We start from the raw sequence: 18,477 nt of genomic DNA on the forward strand, positions 1-18,477 counted from the left end.
TTTTGAGCAGTTTAGTTTAAGATTTCACTGGAACACAATAAAAATGCAGTTATAGTATTTAGGATATATTTTTTTTTAATGTGGAGGAAGAGAAGATATCACAAGAAATCACAATACCAAAGGATCTCATTGTTAGAGAAAAGAGGAAAAAAATCAAGCTTTCAGTGCTTGAAAAAAAAAATTCAATTCTTTTCAGTGCCAATGACAGTTGTCTTTTAAACACTAGGTGATACTTTTACCTGAGCTTAGGTAAACAAATAAGAGAGAAAATTAAAGTATTTAAATATATCTAATAAGAAAAAAGTGGTTTCATCAGTGCAACTTAATTTAAATTAGCATATTAAAACATAACAGTATCTTTCAAGATTAACTATACTTCCAGAGAAATAAATTTCCTCCTCTAGACTACAGAATATGCTTTTTGTATTTTCAACTAACATTTGCTTTTCTCAAGGCCCATTTTGCAAGGTTAGTGAAAGCCATGTAACAACTTCACATGCAAATCATTAAAGCTGAAGTACTCAACAGCTTGTCATTCTTTGTCCACAGTCTGTGAAGAAACACAATCCAGGTAATTTCTGAAGATTCTTCACAGAGCTAGTATACAAAACTGAATGGAACAACAATGATCTTCTGTAAAGAAGTTTGGCAACACCAGGAGAGTGAATTTATTAAAAGTGAACTCCGGGAAAACACAGAGACAACTTAGGACTGATAAGTGTTAAGGCCTTCCTTAGGCACTTCACTAACTATTGACAAGCAAGTGGAAGCTGAGATGGTTCTTTGAGCTCTGACATAAAAAACTACCTTATTTATGAAAAAAATCCAGCATGCAAATTCTAAGAAAAATAAAGGTTAAAAAATAGAGTATACTCTGGGAAAAAATGACATTAAATTAATCCTGGATATTTTCCTTTTTTTAAAAAAAATTAAATTATAAGGAAAAAAAATCCAAATTCAGCATAAGATATTAAGGATCCTTTTGTCTCAGAGAAGAAGGATAAATACATTAAAGCAAGAATCTCAAGGGATTGGTGCTTTTTGAAAAAGCTATCTCACATTACATGTTTTCCAGTAAAAAGCATTAGGATTTCCTTCTGCTGTAAGCAGGAGCATGCAGGAACAGTCCCAGGCAAAGAGCTAAAAGCAACTGATATGTTTTACCGGTGTGCAGAGGTAAACAAGAGCGTGTCCCTAGCCAGGTCCTTCTCCCTGAAATGTATCCTCCCCTTTCCCAAGAGAAAGCTGCCGCTAGTGCTGCCTTCTGGTGGCTCCTGTTCCCTGCATCTGTCTCGGTTTGACCTTTACCCAAAAAGGAGCATCTCCCACTTATTGTTTGCAAACTGCTGCAACCAAGGTGCCTGAGCATCGGTTTCTACAAAATGATACTTTTACAAGTAGCAGTTGAGCTATTTCTTGACAGTTCATTTTGGCACCTGTGTAGAGGGCATGCTGAGATAACATTTCTCTAATTTTTTTGAATGACTTAATGGAGGAAAAGGCTGAAGAAAAATGCTGAAGAAGAAATTTGACACTTTGAAGAGATAGCTGTGTTGGTAACACTACTAATCTGCTGGACTAATAAGGAAAGTGAGAATAACAAGGATTAAACAAATAGTAGATAAAAAGTAGGTAAAACAATGCAGAAAATATCATTTTAAAGCATCAGAAATAATAGGGACATAAACTACAAAATAGGAATGTCAGCATAATCAAGGACAGCCTTAGTCTGTAGGGTCAGAAAGTACAGTTTATTCTGTGGAGATTTATCAATCCAGTCTGCAATTAATCTTCTGTAAAATGTCTTTGCAGCTATTCTGCAGCACACGGGTATTTAAACATGAGCAATAAGATGCACGAAAAGCAATCTTTCATTGAGGTTGTACATATTTATTACTCCAGTGATACTCTTACAAAATTGTCTGAACAGTTTTGATAGCTAAAAAACGTATACATTAAAAATATTAACCACTGTATTTGCAACTGAAATAGAAAATTAATAAATTTCATCTATTTATATTTGATTTTAGAAAGAATTCTCCTTAAAAACTACATTCCATAAATGAATTTATTTCTGATTTACCCTGGACAAGAAAAGGTGTAGAAAAAACTATTTGCTCAATGTGAAATATTGGTTAGAAAACAGGTTAAGGTTAATTTTATACTGACATTTTGCAAGTCCATACTACCCAAGCTGTTTGTTCACACAAGGCAAAGCCCTAGTAATTTGAATGATACTATGAAATCAACAACAGTTCCTCATTTTGCTGGAATAGGTGAAAAACATCTCTCTTTGAGGGGATTGGGATAGTTTAAATTGAAATAGCCTGCCTCTACTGCTCTATAATTTATGAAAGCAAGGTAAAAAAGTACCCTATAGTTATCATGTGCTCTTCAAGCCAAATATTTTTAAAAAGTGTAGCTTGGAAACCTCATGTTCAATTTCCTCATAGAGCTGAGTAAATGCAGCAGAAGATAATCGCCTCTGTTAAACTGGGGAGAATTAAAGCACAAGTCTTTCATTCTGCCTCGAGATTCTTTTAGTTGATTGATTACAAACTGCTTGTCAATATATTAAAACTATTACTACTGGGTTCCTACCAGAAGCATGCAAAACAATGTATTTGCCTTGCTTTTTTAAAGACAAATATTTTTATATATGAATATATACAAACAAGTTGAGAGGGTTTAGAAAACTTTTATGGGGGATTTTTTTTTCTTCCCTAAGCATCATGATAAAATGGTAATCACATGCTGTTTATGCATGAGAAATTGCCACCTTGAAAAAAATTTATTTTTTCACTTAGAGAAAAAATGCTGTTTTGGAATGAGACTGATCTTAACATTAATGAAGAAGCAACTCTGTCAGTAGCAATTTCTGTAGAGTTATCTGAGAACCTGAGATTAAATTTACAGAGATGACTCTATAAATGCTAAAGCATGAATTAAATGTTTTGAAAAATTAATTTCTGTCAAAGTATATAATATCACAGATTAAATCTGTGTTTTTAATTTACTTTTAATTTAGTACTATATTCTAAATGAGGACATATTTTGACATGCTGTCACTTATCATGAAGCTTTTTCATAAATTTTTGTTTGCTTTTAAGATCTTTATTTGTCCTCTGCTTTCATGAGGTTCACAAATTTTCTCCTTCCCTTCCCTGAACCTCTTATTCTCCTAAAGTCAGTGACATGATTGTAAACACAGATAGAAAAAGTGTCAGACAACATTTCTTCAGGAGGCAAACTGAGTTAAATATGGTGAGACACCCTTGCAAGTAGGGGTTATTTTGCTGTTAGCCATAGTTAAGACCCTTGGTATAAAAGGATGAAATTGATATAAGCTATTCCCTTATCTTCTAGTAGAAGCACATGGCCATGGGTTTTGAATAAGGGGTAGGGTGAAAGAAGAGAGAGGAGGACAGAGATAAAGAGAAGATGAAAGAAAGAAAGGAATAAAGGAAGAAAGGAAGAAAGGAAGAAAGGAAGAAAGGAAGAAAGGAAGAAAGGAAGAAAGGAAGAAAGGAAGAAAGGAAGAAGAAAGGAAGAAAAGAAGAAGGATCACAATTCCTGGCCCAGTGTCAATCCAGCTGATGAGGAGTCAAGGGTCCTGAAGGTACCAGCTGGGTTGTAGGGGTGTGCTTTTTTTATAGACAAGTTTCCCCTGCCCTGGAGATATGTTTCTGGCTTTCTATGCAAATTAGTTATCATACACATTTCCTCCTTACAGACATTTCTGGAAAAGAGTCAGAGTGCTTTTTGGGGGCTTTTGTGGTCTTCATACCCTGTAATGACTTTGCCTTTGCTCAACAGTCTATACCTGCTTCTTGACTTCATTCCTGCACTTGTGCTGTGCTGTGTTGTGCTTTTCTCCAGGAGCCAGAACAAGGATGTTTGTCCCAGAAAAATGCTGCCCTACCTCCTTATGGTCCCCTTCTCCAGCATCATCCTGTTCTTTCTCCCAGTGTGTTCTTAACAACAGTTGGTAATCCATGGCTACCCATGGATTTGTAGCCAAATCTAGAGGTGTTTGACACATATACATTAGCCCCTTGTCTTCTGAGATTCTAACATCCCTGGCAGCTTTTCTCGGCTGAACTATAGCTCTGCTCTAATTCTCTTTTGTGTAGGACTTGCCCTGATATATTTGAGTAAGGCACCACCTTGATTTTCCAAGACATTAAACCTTGTGGAAAACTCCACCCATCTCAGTACCAACATCTCCACTGCCAATAGCTCACTAGCTCTTGTGCAATGTGTTAACAGCAGATAGCATAAAAAACTGACAGGAGCTAGATACACTGAACCAGTAACCATAGTCCAGGTTCCATATTCTTTGGCATAAGAGGAATCAGTGTAATTACAAAGAAAGTGTGATTTAAGAGTTTGTGTCATGAGTCCAGCTCTAGGCTGGGAACAAAGCATTAAGAGAAGCTTTTTCTCATGGAATCTTTATTTTTGCAGGTACTGAGGCAGCTTGCCTGGAAAATATACTGTAAATATTGGGCAAACCAGTTGTGTAGCTCATGAGGACAGAAGAAATTTATATTACAGCCTCATGGCTGAGAAACTGGGACATGGCCTGGCAAGAGAGCTGTTCATTATGTGACTGGCTGTTGGCTGCCTCCAGTCTGGGTCCATCTGTTCTTTCTCCATCCTCTTGTGAGCCCTAGAGCACTTGCTGTCTTCAATGGCAGTTGATTATGGGCTACTTGATGGCTGTGCAGCTTTAAAGAGCCTGTGTGACACTGCTGCCATAATCTGATATCCATTAAAACCACACTGCAGTGGTGATATTTCTCTACAAGAGATAGGAAATCTTTCTTTGGAGTGGTCTGCGTGACTTCCAGTTATACACAGACACACTGTGTGTTTTTATTTATCATATCACTATTGAAAAAAATAGATCTATGAGTAACACAGGGAGTCAGCTTTTAATATTCAGCTTCTGATAATTTCAGATTGATCATGGCATTTTCTATGTCCTGCAATGAAAAGAAAGGTTGCCAGAAAGAATAAATTCAGCATCCTTTTTTGCTGTTATTTTCATTAAATAAAGCAAAAAGTTACATTTATGATGAAAGACTATTTATTTCTCCTTGACACTGAAATATGGTAAAAAGTCTGTTCTTTTAGACTCTTTTTAGACAGAGAAGGGGCAAAAAATCCCAGAAAATAAAAATCCCTGATGCACTCAATTAATGTTTCTTGTCAAATTCTCATTCTGATTCTTCTGATTCTTCTGATTGTTTTTAGTCTTATCGCAAGGAAGTGTGAATGCAAATAGAAAATGGAAGACAAGTGCCTTTCAATAAGTCTCATCAGATGTTTAAATATGTGTCCGTTTACCATTGTTTTATGTTTAAAGAAGATTTCTAAACAAAATATAAAGACAGATTTTTTTTTTTTACATCAGTTATTAATTATTAAAAATATTACCCTAAAATCTTGAATCATGAATAATCTTCAGGCATTTTCTCAAGGTGATCTTCTTAACCCTTCTTACTGGCTTTTATAAAGAAGTGTTAAACTACAATTTTCAGACTGTGCTGAAAATGAGAGCAAGTAATAGGCACAAGATACTTGTGATTTGGGTCATTGCTATAATTATTTTAGCAACATAATTAAGTCTCAATCAACTGCAGTCACTAAGTACTGTAGTAAACAGTGCAGTACAAATAAGTGCTGAAAGTAATTTAGATAATGCTTCTTGCTAAATTCTACTTTCACTGTCAAGCTCTCTAATAAAAAGATATTTTCCTGGGAGGCCTTGCTTTGAAAACTGTTTTATTCTCCCTACTCTTCAAATGCAGTGAAATTTAACCTTATCTATAGTTATTCAAGCTTCTAGAGCTTGTGAGACAGTTATTATTTGTGCTTACAATAAAAGTCAATAAAAATGGTAAGCATACATAGAGCAAGAAACCAAAATAATTAGCTTTTACAACCCAAATTTTTTCAATTGTTTGTTTCAGAGATTGCCTCTCAAATACCACTCTTTTCAATCTTTCTCTCATATGCCTGCATTAAGCTGATCAGAAGGTTGAAATTCAGCCTTCAAGAATTCCTCACAGTAGGAAGAATTTAGCATTTGATCTTTTCCTCTGTTCCATGCTGTGTGGAAAGTGTTCCATTTTATAATGTAAAATGGTGTTTCAATTATGAAAATCTGTATGTAAGCTCAGAGCAAAAAAAAAAAAAAACCCAAAAAACTAACCAAATCAAACAACTAAATAAGTTTGAATTCTAGTCAAGAAAAATAAAGTATTTATTTGTTTTTTACCAATCCTTTGCTCTACACTCTGTTTTTATGGGACTTTTTTCCGTAAATGAATATCATAGCAGACAAATGGAGGTCCTTTATGGATCTTTATGGAAACAGCACCTTTTCACTTTTAAAGATGCATTTTCAAAACTTAGTGTGCATGCATGTGTAAGAGTAGGATATATATATATCCAAAAAAGGTTGAAAGATCACTGATAAATATCATTACAGTGGTCACTATTTTTGTATTTTTAATCATATTATTCATATTGAGCACAAAAGAAAGTTGTTCTGTTCTGCTTTTCAGAGTAATTAGCTCAATTTCATCCAATGTCAGCCTAACAGAGGAAGAGGGGAGTCTGTTCTGCTTTACTGATAATTTTGTGACTTGCAGAGCTGGTGTTTTTCTTTCCAAAGTTGTGTGTTGTTTAACTGAGAGGAAAAAAAAATGTTTTAAATGGTGCTTTTATGCTATGACCAATATTCTTTTGCATTGTGACTCACAGACTGAAAGAAAATGCATCACCTTGGCAATCAGTTAGCCAATGTTAACACATGCTATATTTAGATGCTTGAATTTAATATGGTTGCAGAAAGAAAACAATAAATGTGGCTGGACAGTCAGTGTTCACACCAGGGATTGAAGTCTGCGTCTGGGTTCAAGGGTCTCAATTTCTTTCTGCACCTTTAGCTTTCCTCTTCAGATGATTTTTTACTATGTCAAAGGCAAAGATATCTGTTGAAGGAAGTCAAAAGTGTATTCTGTAACTGAAAAAAAAGATATTTTGTTTTAGGAGAATATTAACCTATTCTGTCAAATCCAATAACAGATTTTTTGTTACTTGCAAGAAACAAAATGCATTTTATTGACTAGAACTCTTCAGAATGGAACATGAACAGCAATGTGTGTGAAAGCAGGCTCTCCACTGTGGAAAGTAAGGCACAATTAAAAAAAAAATGTAATCTCCTTCTTTATAATTCTATTCCTCTGTATTTGATTAATTAGAAGAACCCTCCTCCCTTTCTTCTCTCAAATTGTTATGTCAAGGGAATGTGATATTAATTGAAAATTCTTCTTTCCCCTCAGGTATCCAAATGTTCATATGGCAGCTTTAATCCTTTCTGTTAATTTGATTACTAATAAAAAAATTACAATTTTTATTTATTGCTCAGTTTAATAATTAATTTTCCCCATCTGCTGTTTGGCAACACTGGACTACACTGAGATGGTAATCATAAATATTAAAGGTGGATGGATTTCTGCCAATTTATGCCAAATTAAAATTTACCCTGTGCACAAACACTATCCCATTTTTGCTGGAAATGCTATTGCCCTATGTCAACAGTGGAAAATAGGGCATGTTTTCTGGGTTAATAAAAAATTACTGAAATTGATACTGAAAATCAACCCAAATGGAGTACAGTACAAAAATAATGTACCCTATCAATTTTTTCATGGGCTCAAAGAACAAGTTAGATTCCTATTTTATCTCTGAAAAACCTTTTTCTCAGTGCTAATTGCAAAGAGGCTCATCTCTGCTGAAAGAAAATTAGGTCAGTTGAACTGAGAACAATATTATCTGCTCCAGGGAAAATCTAAGCTTATGGCTTTATGGATAGATACAGTCTATATGTATAGATACATATTTCCCTCCATATCTGTAGAGATACAGAAAAACAGGGCTTACATATGTATACATGCATATGTGGACAACCATACTTAAAAGGTAACTACTTTCAAAATGACATAAGGTCCTTATTTTTCACTTTTAACACATGGGGTAGCTTGTAAATGATGGGAAAACACTATTTCAGTTAATAATGGATATTGCTTTTGTATTTGATGGTACTTTCAAATCCAAACTGCATTTGACTTTGTCGAAAGGCAAATAAACTAATATTGTAGGTCAGTTTTTTCATAAGTAAGACAGTGTAAATGATGTTGGTAACACCAACATTAAAAAAAAGTCCGAAAATGAAGACCAAACTGATATTCTTCTCCATTTACTCAAAAATAGAAAGTTAATTAATCTTGGATGAATGTAGCTCTTAGTAAATAACCTCTATACAGAGAATTTTTATTTTGCATAACTAATTTAAATAGGAATCAAAATAGAAACCAAAACAAAATAACTTACCACAGACTGCAGTCTAGATTGATAGCAATACCTCCAGTGGAATATTATTTTTGGTTGTGCATTGAATTTGAGGAAACTGAGGGCTTTTATATTCAAATCTCATGTTTTTGTTGTTGTTTATTTTTTTTTCCTAATAGAAACTTTCCTTTTTCTTACACACTCCTCCTGTCAAAAAAAGAAGAAAAAACCAAGAAAAGGGTAGTGGAGTGGGAAAAAATTTACTTAACTTTCTACGCAGAAGAAAATGTAAGACTGAGCAGGAATTCTATCGGATACTCTGAATGTGTTATTACTGTACTATTTTTAATAATAACTTCCTAATGTACATTTTGGCTGAATTAATGTCATAATTATTTCAGGGGCAAATCAGTTTTATTCTGTATGATTAACTTCCTGTACTTAAAATTTCTGTGCATTTATCTGTGGTTTGTGAATTAATTAGAAAGTGTTATACTATGAAAGTAATGAACCAGTTGGGTTGTGAGAGAGATCTAAGCCAAAGCACTCATTCAGGAATCATCAGCTTTGGCATAGAGTGGTACTACTCCACTAGCCTTTGGAGTTCCTTCAACTTCTTCAGAGCCAAATCAATGCCATAGAGAAACAACATGTAGGTATGTAGAATAGGGAAAACCAAATCTCTGTCTTGATCCTGGGGGAAGCCAAGATAATCCTTTGGATTTTCCATGGAAGGAAATCAAATTGTAAAGAAAAAAAAAAAGAAACAAAACTAAAATTAAATTTCCTTTTCTCTGTAAATCCTTAAATTTTGAGTTTTTGATAGACGATATAGCAAAAACTCCTTAGCTTTACTGCTATTTTCAATGAATTTAATTTTATTAATATGCAAAACCTAAAATATAATATATGTGAGAATTTTTTACCCTTTTAAATCTGCATTTTATGGAGAAAATTATTTTCTTTCAGTGACATTGTTGGTGACTTTATAATTACCTAATATTATCTCACTAGAATTCATCTGCATCCTTAATTAAGGGGTTATGTCTATATCTTATGAAAAAAAAGGAAAAAATATTGCACAGGAAGAAGTTCAAAAGTAGGCATTTCCTTCAATTGTATGCGCTCAGTGGAGGAATACAGGTTTCCTATCTTTTTATTCTAGTTCAATAACTGACAAGAAGCAGAGTACCTTTCCAAGGCATTATATCTGATCACAGTCATCTGCATCTTAGAGGTTAATTCTATGATTTTCACTGCATAATTATCTGTACATATTTTTTTATAAAATACTTACTAAGAATTAGAAATGAAACCTCTTTGGCTCAAATGCAGCAGGAAAGACAGGTAGAAGAACCTGACACAGCATGTCAGATGATAATCTTTGATATTAATCTGACAGGAAAATATCAAAACATTCTGCTATCTCACATGAAGGTACAGAGATTTGTTTAATAAGCAAATACTTCTAAGGATCTGATAATATCACTACTGACATACCATGTTTTGAAAACACAAACAATCTTGGCATCCACCACTCTTCCTGGCACCTCAGGGAATATTTGTTTGTCTCATGCTATGAAAGCATGAGATAAGAAACTATGCAATCATACACAAAAAGATCCTTCCAGTACTGAGGGGTGAATGAGCTGTGATGTTTGTTAGTACTTTTAAACCTATCTCTATTTAACTGTGTATATGTGAGACTTATTTGTGTTAAGTGGCAACAAGTGTTTTAAGGGAGCTCTATTCATAACTCAGACTAAAGCTGACATAATTTGGCACTTCACATAACATTCAAATTGGACAGCAAATGAACAAATGTAAACCTAGGTAGCAAGTAATACTAGTAACAGAACAAACAAGTTTACAAGTTTACAAACCAGTTTACAAGTGTGGTAATAAAAAAGTGTCACAGAATTACAGAAGCACAGAATAGGCTGAGTTGGAAGGGACCCATAAAGATCATTGAGTCCAGCTCCTGGCTCTGTACTGCACCATTTCCAAGAATAACATCAAGTACCCAAAAGTATTGTCCAACTGCTTCTTGAGCTCTGTCAATCTTGGTGCTGTGATCACTGCCCTTGGGAGCCTTTTTCAGAGCCCAAGCACCCACTTGGTGAAGAACTTTCTACAAATATCAAATCTAAACCTCCCCTGACACAATTTTAGGGTGTTTCCTCAAGTCCTGTCACTGGTCATCACAGAGAAAGGATCCATTTCAGTCCCTTTTCTCCCCCTCGTGAGGAAGTTGCAGACTGCAATGAGGTCTCCTGTCAGTCTCCTTCTTCAAGCTGAACAGACCAAGTGACCTCAGCCACTCCTCATATGGCTTTCCCACACGACCCTTCATCACTTTTGTTGCCCTTCTTGGGAATGTCTCTAATAGTTTAATATCATCCTTATACTGTGGCACCAGAAACTGCCCCTAGAACTCAAGGTGAGGCCACCCCAGAGCAGAACAGGGTGGGACAATCCCCTCCCTTGCCTGGCTGGTGATTCTGTACTTGATGCCTCTCAGGACATGCTTGGCCTCCTGGCTGAGGACACTGCTGACTCATACTCAGCTTGCCAGTGACCAGGACCCCCAGGTTCCTTTCTGTGGAGCTGCTCTCCAGCATCTTATTTCCCAGTCTGTTCACACATCTAGGGTTGCCCCATCCCAGGTACAGTATCCAACACTTCATACAGTTTGCGATTGCCCATTCCTCTGATTTGTTGAGGTCTCTCTGCAGGGCCTCCCTCCTTTGAGGCAGCAGCTCCTCCCAGTTTTGTATCATCTGTGGACTTGTTCAGTATCCCTTCCAGTCCTATGTCCAAGTCATTGATGAACATGTTGAAGAGCACAGGGCCGAGAATGGAGCCTTGTGGAACCTCACTAGGGACAGGTCACCAGTCTGATGTCACCTCTCACTATAACCATGGGTGCCTGACCCATGAGCCAATTGCTCACCCATCACATCATGTGTTTGTTTATCCAGCTTTGTGCTGGATGTTTTGTTCAGAAGGATCCTGTGAGTGACAGTATGGACAGCTTGACTGAAATCCAAAAGGATTACACTGACAGACTTCCCTTGATTATCTCGGTAGGTTACCTGGTCATAAAAGGAAATCAGGTTTGCTAAAACAGGGCTTTCCTCTCACAAAGCTGTGCTGACCGTGGCCAAAGACTGTGCTGTCTTTCAGTCTTTTAATACCTCCCAGAGTAATCTTGGCCAAGGAAAGAGAGGAAAACTTCTGTAATTTCAGTGTTTCCTAGACTCACACTGCCTGTAGACTATAAGAAATGCCTTTATAAGAAGGCAAAAATAAAATACTCCATATAGCTGAATATATCTAATGATTACATGTAGACTTGGAAGATTACATAGCATTTTTCTTTTACATAATTTCAGAAATTAAAGAAGGGAACACACTAAGCCAAAACAGAATTTTACTGGACACTAGAAGCTAAATACAAGCTTCTCTGTTTTCCCCTCTGGGGAAAGATTTTCATGTCCCAAATGTACTGCTGCAGAACTGAGCTGCATGTGCCTATACTCCACAGGGAAGGAGAACCACACCAGTGTTCCTCTACTTCTTTCTTAATTAAAAAGTAATGCTTTCGATCAAAATTAAATAGTTTCAAAGGAAATTATTCCCTGTCAATAATATTTCAACTCCCAAAAGTCTAGAGACCTTTTTAGCTTATCTTGATAACTGATTAATTTAACCTACAAAACTAAACGCGATAAATAGTAGTAGTTCATATGTGCTAGTTACATATGCAATGCTCAAAGTTAAATAGGAGCTTTCTGCCCAATATTGGAAGCTAATCAATTCCAAGTTAAAGAGAAACAAATATCTAAATGATTACAAATACATTATATAAAATATATCCATGGACAGGACTTCTATGATGGGGAATGAAAACAATAACTGATGTGGTCTGTTTCTACACCATCTACTTTCTACATCAAAACTCTGAATTTCTCCTAGAGAAAACAATAAAAGGAAGAATAAATTCTTAGAAATTAAAAAAATAAAATAAAATAAAATAAAACAAAAATAAAACAAACAAACTAAAATATTCAAAACTAAAAAGAACCTCAAAAATTCAGATTCATGTAAATGAGAAATTAAGATTTTTTTTTTTTACCATATTTACCAAGGGTATATATAACAAAATAAATTTAATTAATTAATATATTTGGTTTAGTCACAACAAGCAAAATATCTACTTATAAATAATTTTTTTTAATGGGAAAGAGTCGTGATATAATCAGAGTGTTTAGTTTTCCTAACTAGGAAGATATGTCCATTTGACTGGATGTGACCTAATAGTTCCACAGATGCTGCAACATTTCTTCTCCCATTAATATCCTCATCACTACCACTGATTAAATTTCTTTTAATTATTTATTATTAAATAATAATTGTACTGCTGTACAATAGACTGCTGACCCCAGCTTGTGACTTGAGTTCCTTTCTTAATTATTCTCTGAGTTTTCAATTTTATCATGATTAGAAAGCCTGAAGTGAAATCTAGCAAAAATAGGCAACTGCTTGTTATACTAAAGAACTACTTTATACAAGGTCATGAAATCAAATGCAGAGGAATTCAGCAGGATTTCCATGGATCTACATTGCTTACCAGGATCTCATTAGGAATTTTTACAAATGCATACATTGTCTATAATATTTCGCTAAAAATATGTAAGCACTTTTAGTTGATTTTAGTGCTGTCGGGGAAGAAGTTTGTATGAACCAAGCAGTATCTCAAGTGTAATCCTTCTTCTAAACAACTCTCAACACAGCTGGTTAGATGACATTTCATAATGTCACCAAAGCCAATTGTTATTTTTTAAAAATGATAATCAGGATAACTTTTAATCTGAGCTTCTTTCATACATTCAGCCATTTACATTATTTCCATCTGCTGTTACAGTCCGTTTTCTCTTCTAAGGCAATATGGTGATATTTCTCAGTGAGGTTGCAAGTGTTAGTAAAGAGCTCACATTGGAGTTTAATTTGGGTTCCTTGCTGCTCCTCTTGCATTCCTTGCACATGCAAAGGTCCTGCTAGTCAGAAGTTTGAATGCTTGATGAATGGAAATTAGACCTTTTGTCTGTGTGCAACGAGTGGAATGTGAGCACTGAGTAACAGCTCCAGCATACTGGGTGTGTTTCTTCATTACTAGTTGTGGTTGTAGTTTAACATTTACAAACATTTTGTGGGGCTTACTCTTTTTCTGATTGCACTGTATATGCTTAAACACATTGGACAGTTCAGGAATGAACAAAAAGAGAAGCAATCATTTCTTATGCTTCATGTTTTCCCTAATGAATGTACTTGGGATTATATGGAGATTACTTCTAAGAAAAATCTCATATAAATAATAGCAGCAAGACAGCAACACTGTGCATTAAGTTGTTAGGCCTCTTATGGAATCAGGTCTTTGAAGTAAAAAGAAAAAAAAAATTTAGACCTTCAACAAATTCATCCTATTCATAATAATACTTAACAGCAAATAAAAAAAAAAATTCAAGGCCAGGTTGGCATATCAATCAGCATACTTTAGTGGAAGGTGTTCTTTTCCCAAGGCAGGGGGATTGGAACTAGATTATATCTAAATCTAAATCTAAATAACTTTGTGATTCTATGTAATGCAGTACAGGTTCCTGTTAGTCAAAACAAGTATCAGAACAGAGAAAAGAAAGCTGTCCTTTAAACAGAGCCAACATATGAATTGAGTAAAAAAGGTATACATGAGTTATGCCAAAAAATTAATGATGGTAAAGTATCAAGAGGTAACTACAGTTCAAGTTTCAAGAAAATTTAGGCAGATCAGAGCACACTTGCTGCCCACAAATATAGCTGGAGGGAAAGGCAGAGTTTTTCTTCAGTAGGAAGAATGATTTAGGAAGAACTTATGTGACAAGGAAACCAGTGGTTATAGACTGGCCACAGTAGAGATTCACTAAAGATCAGGAAAATTATAACTATTTTTAATCATTTTGTGAAATTATTATTTGTAGTATGAAAAGTGGTTTGGTTAACAAATTCTCTCTGAATTCACATTCTTCTGCCATTTGTTGGCTAACAAAAGGATGAAACTGCAGAAGCTAGCATAGTGCACACAGGTTTTTCTTTTTTCCATTTTTTTAAGGAAGGGTTTGGTATAACAGCAGTTTGGGCTTGTTTCAAACATCATTGAAATGTCGCAATGTAGTAGAAAAGAGGTCTAAACCATTAAAAGGTTCAATTTTTAGGGCAGTGGAATCCCTGGAGAGACAGAAAACTGATTTCAAGAAGAAAGAGTTTGAGAAGGCACTGTTGAGCAATTTTGGGTACAGAAATCTAAGATATTAAGCATATCTGGAGCACAGCTATGATCTTAATACACAGGTGTCTAAATATTGCAGGGGCACAGCATTTCATCTTACAGTCCAGGATACAAGCTTGGATTCTTTACCATCTAAATAGATCTCACACTGCTATCAGTTAATTGAACTACTATGCACGCAGAGACAGGAAATGAAATGTTCATTGCTTTAATCCAAGTTGATAGACTTGATGTTTAAGAGGAAGTTAAATAAGGAACACAGAAAGAATGGACTGCAACATTTATATTTTAGATATACAAAAAACTGGATTGGAATAATGTTATTTTTCCTTGTCATTGTATCTAGATGAATTTTTTAAAGGTAATTGATTAGACTTCTCTAAAAAAAAGGGTAAATAAAATAAAGTATTTATCAAATTTTTTTTTAAACCTGAGCAAAAACTTAAGAAAATCAATGTCCAACTATGTTGTTAATATTCTTTTGTGTCTAGTGGAAATTTCATGCAGAATATGTTACTATGATATCAGGAAGAATTGGAATAATGATTTCTATTGAGTTTCATATTGATTATTGAAAATTATTTAGTGCTGACTCTTTTTAAGTCTTCAGATTTTCTTGCTTATCATGCTGGTGTAAATTTTGAGTTAGTAATGTTGTGTGTTAAGTCAGTAATTTTAATAATGAAGCATAATCTACATTCTAAATCTTCAAATTATATACTGTAGCTTGCTTATATTTTAAATTAAACATTTGACATAGATGTACTGGTTTAATATAGAATTTTATGGCATTACCAGTCGTATAGCCTCTGCTGTATGGTGCCCTGACAGTGCTTCATTTGCAGAGGCTGCTATTAATGCATATTTCACTTGGTTTTTAAATTTCACTTCGTTGTAAACTCACAGTCTGTGAAGGCCACTGTCCCACCAAATTCCTTTTAGGTTTGAGTTCAGGCTTTCTGAACATGTATCATTCAAATACTTTTAAGCTAGCATTCTGTTGTAGTTCAGTACATGGATATGATGAGATAAATGCCTTCAGAGCAAGAAATATGAATTGGAAATTATTCCCCATAGGATTACCAGCTACAGACTTCAGAGTTGATGCCAAAAGAGTGGTGTTTTAGTGGTTAAAAAATTGAAGAAAAAATGTGATGCACATAACTATCCAGAAAATAGTTTACTTCATTAATAATATAGGGTCTTCATGTCCTTTTCCATATGGTGTTACTTTTCCCCATATCCTACCAATGAAAACCAAAATGTATTGACAGAGTCTGTAAGTGTTTGATAAAAAGCTAAAATTACATCATTCTTTATGCAAAAAAGGTTTGCACAAGCCAGAAATGGTGCTAACACCCAATTCATATGCCCATTGCATCACTCTTAAGGAGCACATTACCTGTTTTTTTCACATTGCATTTGAAAGTTATGTCTAAAAAATATTCTCTTTAATTTATTTTATTCTCGTTGAGTCTCAGTTGCAAGGACACATTTAAACTACTTTTTTTTAATTTAAATATTGTCTACAAAGAATCAGCATAAGGTGGAAACATGCTTATCAGTTCCAAGAGCAAAGAGAATGAAAATGAGATGCTTCAGTTCTTTCATTAAATGAAGACTGAGAGTAAAATTATACCCTTATTTATAAATGTAAATGCTATTGTCATGGTGTCACATTCTCAGTTACACATGTATTGTCACTGCTTCTGAGGAGATTTTCATGTGGCAATTATAGGATAAGGTTCTGTGTGATTTCTATTGCAGAAAATTAAATGTCATAATTATAATATGTTAGGAGTTTCAGACCCTCACATCTTCAGATGTGTTAGACTGCATCAAGATCTCATTAGGTAATCCCATAAAATTACAGAAGTTTTCAAAAGTTAGAAAACTAGGAGAAGATCAATGTTTTGTGACTAAGAACTAGGAATATATTATTATGACTGGAATATGATATGATTTGTTTGTTTTGGGAGGGATCTAATGTATTTATCAATAAATGTATGTTCATTCACCCTGAATGCACTTTCAAAATGTTCCTTAAACAGAAGTCCTTTCATAGTTTCCAGTGAAGAAGAGGAATTATTTGTGGATTGGTTTTGGTTTTTCTTAGAAATAATTAAGTTACAGAGAAAGAGGCCTTGCACAGTTTCCATTTACAGAAAAAAAAAATAAATGAAGGAATCAGGATATTATGTGATTTTAACACCAGGCATTACTCTTTTACTGTAAACCCTTACCCTATATTAGACTTTATTGTTGATGTTTGAAACTCCTCCTCTTCAAATCTCTCTTCTTATACTTAGTGAAAAGAATTTAAACACTTATTTTTGAACTCTTCTTGAAATTGATCCCATTATTGAATGAGAAAGCATCTTGAAACAGAGAGATTTAACGCTTGTTGAATAAAAAGAAGCCAAGAGAGAAAATTATGAAGAGATTCTTGAATGAATCTTGTAGCAGATGTTTTGCACAAGGACTCTGTGTCTACACAGTAGATAGTGAATACTGCAGGCCAAGGGTTTGAGGGACTTCCTAAAGTTCTGAGTCACTGCTATGGTGTTAAAAAAAAAAAAAAAATTATAAACTTTGAAAGGAAATTAAATACCTTCACTGTTTACTTTGAATTTTACGTAGTAACTGTCTACTGCAAAGCCAATATGCCAAACTAATAGTTGCCTAGAGACATTTTGTGTTTTCTCACTCTGTTACTGAGTTCCCTGCTCGATGTTCAGCTTCTCCTACTGAGTCACTGATTGCCCAAGGTATAGACAGTCTTATACAGAAATAAATTAGTTTGACTTGTTTTCTCCACTTGATTTTATTTTTCTTCCTTACTGCTTAATGGTATCAAAGGAAATGAACTTACGTTTCACACTTACGCTTCATAGTAAATGAAGTAGTTTAATTTTGAGAGATTATATTACTGGTTAGGACAGAGATTGAGGATCTGCTTGTGAATAATCAGGAAAAAAAAAAAAAGTATTTCAGAACAATTCATAAAGTGCTAACTAAACAATATTTTGCATACTCATTTTCCCCTCTAAAAACTGATTAAATAAGCAGATTATAAGAACACATGTCCCTTCTTACTTAACACTGAACTTCCCACAAACAAGAGGGATATTTTATCTTATGTGTAATAATAATAATCTTAAATGTTCTCACTTCTTTGGATTTCTTTCATTCTGTGTTTAAATAGTATTTTCTTCCCAGACAGACAGAGAAGAAGAAAAATATTCATACAAATACCTGTTTGCATAGACACCATGCATTGGAAGAAGGGTCAAAGAGTTTCAAGTTCTAATGTGTACAGTAAAGTTTAATGACAAAATAGGCCAATTCAAGCATTAGTCGAACAGAAAGTTTTCAGTTGTGTGGAAGAAATACTATATATTTTTAACAAGTATAACACACAACCAGTTGAAGTTAATATCTTCAGAAAATTGTCTAAGTAAGGATAAGGAAATATCTAAGGTCCTATTTAATAGTGTAAATTTATGGGGCAGTAGCTAGTTACTGGTTTGAGTCTTAGTTAAAACAAACAAAAAAGATATTTCACGAAATTCTTTTTGTAGATTGGATTCAAATCTATGTAAAAAGTAAATTTTATAGTAATGATATCTCAACTCCCAAATCTGATACTGTGTGTAAAATGCAATGAGAAAAGGAAAATACTGGTTTAATTAGAATTTGGAGTTGACACCCAGGTGAGGCGATGCTATTGAGTTTTTTATCATGAACTGTATTATATACTTTTGTTTTTCATGCAATCTCCCACAGAA

General features: G+C 34.4%; 1 long non-coding RNA gene across 2 annotated transcripts in view; it reads right to left on the bottom strand.

Annotated features, from left to right (window-relative positions):
- Positions 1-894: 894 nt before the first annotated feature.
- LOC115493883 (uncharacterized) overlaps positions 895-18,477 on the bottom strand; it is an 87,166-nt gene continuing 69,583 nt past the window's right edge. The window contains exons 5-6 of one of the 2 annotated variants that reach the window (XR_012054139.1): positions 8,407-8,571; positions 899-7,036 (exon numbers count right to left, since the gene is read on the bottom strand). This is a non-coding gene — a long non-coding RNA (uncharacterized lncRNA). Of the gene's footprint in view, positions 8,572-18,477 lie in introns of both variants that reach the window. The other variant, XR_012054138.1, reaches the window with a different exon arrangement.

The sequence above is a fragment of the Taeniopygia guttata genome, chromosome 2 (genome assembly GCF_048771995.1).
Source record: "Taeniopygia guttata chromosome 2, bTaeGut7.mat, whole genome shotgun sequence".
Lineage (NCBI taxonomy): Eukaryota > Metazoa > Chordata > Aves > Passeriformes > Estrildidae > Taeniopygia > Taeniopygia guttata.